This window comes from Aethalodelphis obliquidens, unplaced genomic scaffold (assembly GCF_003676395.1).
Source record: "Aethalodelphis obliquidens isolate GAN/ISIS:26980383/991018 unplaced genomic scaffold, ASM367639v1 scaffold126, whole genome shotgun sequence".
Taxonomy (NCBI): Eukaryota; Metazoa; Chordata; class Mammalia; order Artiodactyla; family Delphinidae; genus Aethalodelphis; species Aethalodelphis obliquidens.
Genome location: NW_020838070.1, coordinates 111,272 through 118,142, shown reverse-complemented (window position 1 = coordinate 118,142; position 6,871 = coordinate 111,272).

The window sequence follows — 6,871 nt, the reverse complement described above, 5'->3', positions numbered from 1 at the left end:
CCTCCTGCAAACATTCATAAAGTAGATTAGTTTTAGCGGTAGTAAAAACAAAACTGAAAATCAGATTTATCATTTTAATTAAATATACTTTACATTCTCAATTTCTAGGGAGCAAAATGCTTCCCCCTGCATTAGTTTTCCCTTTGTGGGAGACTTTCGTGTCTGATATGCAATTTAAGAAAATGCCGAACTACCCGCTAAGAAGATACACAATTAACAAGACCCTAACAGGTATTAACAGGAAAGTGGGTCTTGTAGGGGGAAAAAAAGAGCATGAAAAGGAAATGTCAGGGAGGGAAGGGTCAGGTGGGTCAGGATATCAGAGGACTGGGGATCAGGCTGGTAAGAACAATATGTTTTTGTCTCTACGGGTCTCTCAGAAGCGGCTGCCCCTGGAGCTGGGTGGAGCTTGAAGAGGGCATCAGGAGGTGGGAGTTTGGTCCACTCTCCCATCCCCCCCCACTCCCCACCCTTCGGTGACAGAAGGCCAGTTGCTCTCTGAACTTTAGAGTACTCAACTACAAAATGGAGCTAAAAATACCTGCTTTGAAGAATGCTGGGAAAAGGTAATTAGATAACATATCTGAAAAGGCTTAGGAATACAATAAAATGTAAAGCACGTAAGCACACGTGAAAATACCATATTTTGGAAACTCAGATTGGGATCCAGAGTGCCTGGGCCCCATCTGGTGAGGTTCTGTGTCCTCTCCACATGCCTCCCCCTAACATCCTTCCTTTCTGCCATTCTCTCTCCACCCAGGTGCTTGGTCCCCACGGAGCGAAAAGAAAGCAACGCCTTCACCCAGGGCGAGCATCGTTTCCTGGGCTCTGGGTTCCATGGCCCCAGATCGTAAATTAACAACTGTGGCTGTAAATTACCAGATAAATCTGGACTGGGGTCGCCAGCAGGAATAGCTGAGAATCAACAGGAGAAGGAAATCTACAACAGCGCTTCCCCAGTTGCAGGGAAGCCCTTAAGATGCCTCAGGGGGAGTCAGAAGAGTTTCTGATTTGAAAAAAAAACCACTCAGAAATAAAACCAGGAATCCCCACCACCACCACTATTTCCTCCAAAAAGAGTCCAGGAGAAGTCAAGCTCCCGGGCTTCTGCCAGCTCTGGGTTCCCTGCCTCTGCCTTAGCCAGCTGGGGCGTTCCTCGTGATGACAAGAGCAAATATAGACGCTCTCAGAGAACTGGGGAGAGACTAAGTGGAATGAACGGCATTTAATCTTTAAGGAGAGAAATTGCCTCCCCTTGGCAGTGCCCTGCCCATCAGGAGCTACGGCCCCTCATAATTCAAATCCGCACTTAATTAAAAAGGGGATCATCCTGGATTCTGCCCAACTGGCACCGATTCCACTCTCGTCCTTCAGGCTGCTGACGTTTGTCCATTTGTCTCTCTTTGACAGAAAGGGAAAAAATTCGAAAGGGAAAAAAAGGTCCTGTTCCATCCTACAGCTTTCAGGGAGGGCCTGTTCTTGAGCTGGGCTGCTTCGTCTAAAGGCCGAGGGTTGAAATCTAAACTAATAGGGGAAGAGACAGAGCAAGACAAGGAAGACTTGGCATTTGGGAGAGTCCTGAGCGGCTGCCAGCAGCAAAGAGGAAAAGCTGAAGTCACCAGCACCTTCTAAAAATAAAAGTGACTTTCCTCAGGGGCACGCTTTGACCTCCCAGACTCTTCCCAGCGTTAGGCGCAAACTTTCCTCCCATGACAATATCCCAGATGAAAGGAAGAAACATTTATTTAGCCCGTTTAAAAATATTGAAATGTTCCTCAGTGGGTGTCTGACCAGTTCTTATACGGTTCCCCAAAAGGTGATTCCCAAAGGAGGAGTCCTAAAATCAGCCCCTCCCAGGGATTGGCCTGGCCCAAGGAGGTCACTGTGTCTGTCCCTCTACTCCTGAGAATCTCACACCCAGATGAGGGTCTCTCGGGGAAAGCAGAACCTCCCGTCTCAGATGCCTGACTGTGGCCTCTCTCTGCTGTACGAGATCCCACAAGAGTCAGGCTGTGGTGATCACCTCCTCTTGTTTCTCCCAGGTTTCCTGAGTACATCCCACCCCTACAACACCCAAGGGAAAGAGAGGCCCGGTTTCCACCCATGGCCTCATTTTTAGGCCTTTTCTCCTGAGACAGCTCTCCTCTACCAGGGTGCCCTCCGGAGCTGCGCAAGACATCTGCTTTACCCCTACATTTCCTCCAGCCAGACGACGCGCTCCCAGCCAAATGGCTGGAGGGAGGGGAGGGCCCGCCCCCTTTTCTGTGGGGCTCTCGAGAGGTCTCCCACTAAGTAGAAGGTGGAGAGAACAAGGGGAGCAATTACTCCACCCCCTCCCAAGCAGAGTCTCCAAAAGTGCTCTTTCCAACCACTTTTAAGATCATATATATTGACAAGATGTTTGTAAAGACATCTAGGATAAAAGACATTAGGGTGGTGGTTCTTAACCTGGGGAGATGGGGGATCATAGACCCATCTGTGATGGTTCCGATAAAAGCTCTGGACTCAGCTAAATGCATACACGTCTGCACACACCGACGCAGACAGTTGGTTTCAAGATATAGCCTTATCTGGGCTTCCCTGGTGGCGCAGTGGTTGAGAGTCCGCCTGCCGATGCAGGGGACATGGGTTCGTGCCCCAGTCCGGGAAGATCCCACATGCCGTGGAGCGGCTGGGCCCGTGAGCCATGGCTGCTGAGCCTGCGCGTCCGGAGCCTGTGCTCCGCAACGGGAGAGGCCACAGCAGTGAGAGGCAGCGTTACCCATGGACCCTGGGCTGAGAAGCCCTGCCGTTTAGAGGAAGCAGTGTGAAAGAGTGGGACTGTGAGACAAGGACAAAACGCAATCCAAGAGTGGCACTCTTTTCTTGGTGACCCACCGGCCCATGGCGAAGACCCCATGTTCTCCCACCCCCACCAGAAAATAGGCCCTGACCCTATATTCTCTGGTTCATTCCCCCCTGGTGACAGCTCCAGTTTGGGAGACACTAAAGCGTCACAGGTTACCTCCTGACCCTGTTTATCCATCCATCTGGCCTTACTATTAAGCTGGGTTACCTTCTAAATACTGCCCTTTAAGCCTGTGAGACTCAGCTCTTCCAGACACTGAGGAAGCCAAGCGTCTGAAGGCATTTCTGTCTTCCCCGCATAGTCGCGCTGGGCAGGTCACCCAGCATCCACCACTACATTCTGAAAGGCCGCCTAGGAGAGCCTGCTTCTCTGATGGCTCCTGGGCCCTTCAGGTCTAATCCAGGCATCTCCCTCCTCATCCCAGTGCTTGGAACTTCCAGCTCTCAGACAAGTCCCAAGCTGCCTTTGTTGGACATTTGCATATCTAAAATCCACATTTTCATTTTATAACTTAGACTCCTAGGAAACAAAGTCAGAGTCCAGCCCCAATATTCCAGAGAGAAGGAAGCATTAACCTGCACAGCCCCCAACCAGAGGTGTGTTGGAGGGTGTCAGGGAGTATGTTGTATGTGTCCTCCGTGAAGCTGTGTGTCCAGGAGGGGACTGTGAGCTTCCTTAATCTGGATGTGTCCATGTATACTCTCTGACTCAAGCGTGTTCTCCATCCCTCCTGCTGTGTATTCACTCAAATGTAGTCTTTGGGCCCATGAGTAGGTCTGGGGAGTCCTCAGTCTGTGGAGCAGATCCTTGGGGTAGATGTGTGTTTCCAAGGCCTCAGTTTCCTCGTCTGTAAAATGAAGATGACTCCCCACAGGACTGCTGTGAAGGCTGCGTGAGTAAATACAGGCCAAGTCTTTGCAGCAGGGCATGTCACATGGAAGTTCTCAGTAAATATTGGTTATTGTGATGTGATTGCCAACAGAAAAAAGCTCTGGACCCTCTCCTCAGTAAAACATGATTTCCAGCCCCTCTATTCCTTCCTCTCCCCAACTACCTCAAGACCTCGAAGAAGCTCAAATGTTCCCCCTGGAGATGTCACTGCTCTTAAAACCGTGAAACCCAGATTGGGACTTGAACCCATGATCTTTTTTTTTTCTTTTAATAAATTTATTTCTTCATTCATTCTTTCATTCATTCATTTATTTATGGCTGCATTGGGTCTTCACTGCTGCACTGGCTTTCTCTAGTTGCGGCGAGCGGGGGCTTCTCTTGTTGCAGGAGGCTCTAGGCGCGCGGGCTTCAGTAGTTGTGGCACACAGGCTCAGTATTTGTGGCTCATGGGCTCTAGAGCGCAGGCTCAGTAGTTGTGGCGCATGGGTTTCATTGCTCCACGGCATGTGGGATCTTCCCGGACCAGGGCTCGAACCCGTGTCCCCTATATTAGCAGGCGGATTCTTAACCACTGCGCCACCAGCGAAGTCCCGAACCCACGGTCTTTTTTTTTTTTTTTAACATCTTTATTGGTGTCTAATTGCTTTACAATGGTGTGTTAGTTTCTGCTGTATAACCAAGTGAATCAACTATATGTATACCTATATCCCCATATCCCCTCCCTCTCACATCTCCCTCCCACCCTCCCTGTCCCACCCCTCTAGGTGGTCACAAAGCACCCAGCTGATTTCCCTGTGTGATGCAGCTGCTTCCCACTAGCTATGTATTTTATATCTGGTAGTGTATATATGTCAGTGCTACTCTCTCACTTCGCCCCAGCTTACCCTTACCCCCTCTGTGTCCTCAAGTCTATTCTCTGCCTCTGCGTCCCTGCCCCTAGGTTCATCAGAACCTTTTTTTTTTTTTTTAGATTCCATATATATGTGTTAGCATATGGTATTTGTTTTTCTCTTTCTGACTTACTTCACTCTGTATGACAGACTCTAGGTCCATCCACCTCACTACAAATAACTCAATTTTGTTTCTTTTTATGGCTGAGTAATATTCCATTGTATATATGTGCCACATCTTCTTTATCCATTCATCTGTCGATGGACACTTAGGTTGCTTCCATGTCCTGGCTATTGTAAGTAGTGCTGCAATGAACATTGTGGTACATGACTCTTTTTGAATTATGAACCCACAGTATTTTCACTGAGATCACACACCTGGTCTCAGGACTTAATGAAGCTCACGTTCTTGATGTCTCATCACAGAAAGAATTCAGTGAGAGACAAAGTGATAGGTAAGAAGTGGATTTATTTAGAGAGAAATGCACTCCACAGACAGAAGGCGAGAGCGGCCTTGGGAGAAACACACTCCACAGACAGAGTTGTGGGCCATCTCAGAAGGCAAGAGTGGCCTCAAAATATGGCGTGGTTAGTTTTCATGGGCTGAGTAATTTCATAGGCTAATGAGTGGGAGGATTATTCCAACTATTTTGGGGAAGGGGTGGAGATTTCCAGGAATTGGGCCACCACCCACTTTTTGGTCTTTATGGTCAGCCTTGGAACTGTCATGGCGCCTGTGGGTGTGTCATTTAGCTCGCTGATGTGTTACAATGAGCGTATACTGAGGTTCAAGGTCCACTGGAAGTCAAATATTCTGCCATCTTGGACCTAGTTGGTTCTAACCAGCTTTCATCATAGCCTATGGCTATGTTGTTTTTTTAAAGGCTGTGCCCTGCCCCCTCCCCTCCTGTTTCACTCTGAGCCTGGATGTTGAATCAGAGGCCAGGTGACAGCAGTGGCGACTCAGCCAGCCTGCTGAGCCACAGCCGGAGGAGGAGGGCCCCTCAGCCACGACCCTGGATGAGGAATGAAAAGGAAGCACTTACTCTCCGGGGAGCCAGGGGGCCTCCAGAAAAATGGAAGAACTCAGAACCAGAGGGGCACCCCAAAGAGAGCCCCAGACTGGAGTGCCCTCTCCAGGACCCACCAGAATCTTCTTCATTGTCATGGAAACTACATCAGAGCTGCCTTCCTGGAATCTGCCTTTCCTCCTCCCCCACTTCTCTTGGCTCAGAGACACAAGCTCCTCCCTAAACTGGTCCCATCCAGCTTAAAGCTGAGATTTGCTTGGGCTTGTCTCTCCTTGCTTGGGGAGGGTTCCTCGCTAAGCTCGATTAGTTTGGTCTTTATTGTACCTACTCACTAAACAACTATTTCCTGGGACCCTCATAAGCTTGAAGTAAGCTGGGGAAGACTTAAAGAGGCAAATGAGATCTTTTCCAGGCCCTGGAAAGCTCTCCATACAATCGGATGACCACGAGGCAGAAAAAGACTTGACAACAGAGATATAGGCAAGAATGTTGTAGGGTCTTTATGGAACTGATTCAGGATCTCTGGAAGGCTTCCTGGAGAAGAGAGGCAATAAGCATGAGTCTTAAATATTTCGGCAGAGAAGAGAGGGAAGTTTATTTTCATTGGCCCAGGATGATCTCCTGAAAGGAGCCCTAAACAGGTGCTAGAGGTTTGGTGTTCTAGCTCTGATCGTGACAACTGAAAGAGCTTGCATGTATCATTTCCTTCTCTGAAGCTCGACAGCCTCATCTGTAAAGTGGGGGTGTTAGATTAGATGAATTTTGAAAACAGGCCTGAGGTTTGGTCACTCTCTTGTGTTTATCACAAACAGGCAGGAAACAAAATCAGGCTCTCCTCAAAGGAGGGCATAGACTGTAGACCCAGATTATCTCAGGAAAAAAAAAAAACAAAGACCTGGGGGATGTCATGTCCCGTGCGCCTCCATGGCTGCAGCCTAAGCAGCACAGCACACCAAGTGTCTGTCTTGGTCACAGCTGCCTACCTGGCACCCAGCACTGTGTCTGGCACAATAAATATTTATTGAATGAATTGGTAAATGAATGAGGTGACAGACTATGAGTAGCTTTTGGCTAGAACTGACAGCAGTCCTGCCCCCAGATCATCAGATCCCTTGGGGCTTTTGCTCCCTCACACCTTGTGTTTGCTCTCAGGATAAGAAGAAAGATGGCGGAGAGAGAACTGCATTTTCAGAGGTCCATGCCGGGCCTCT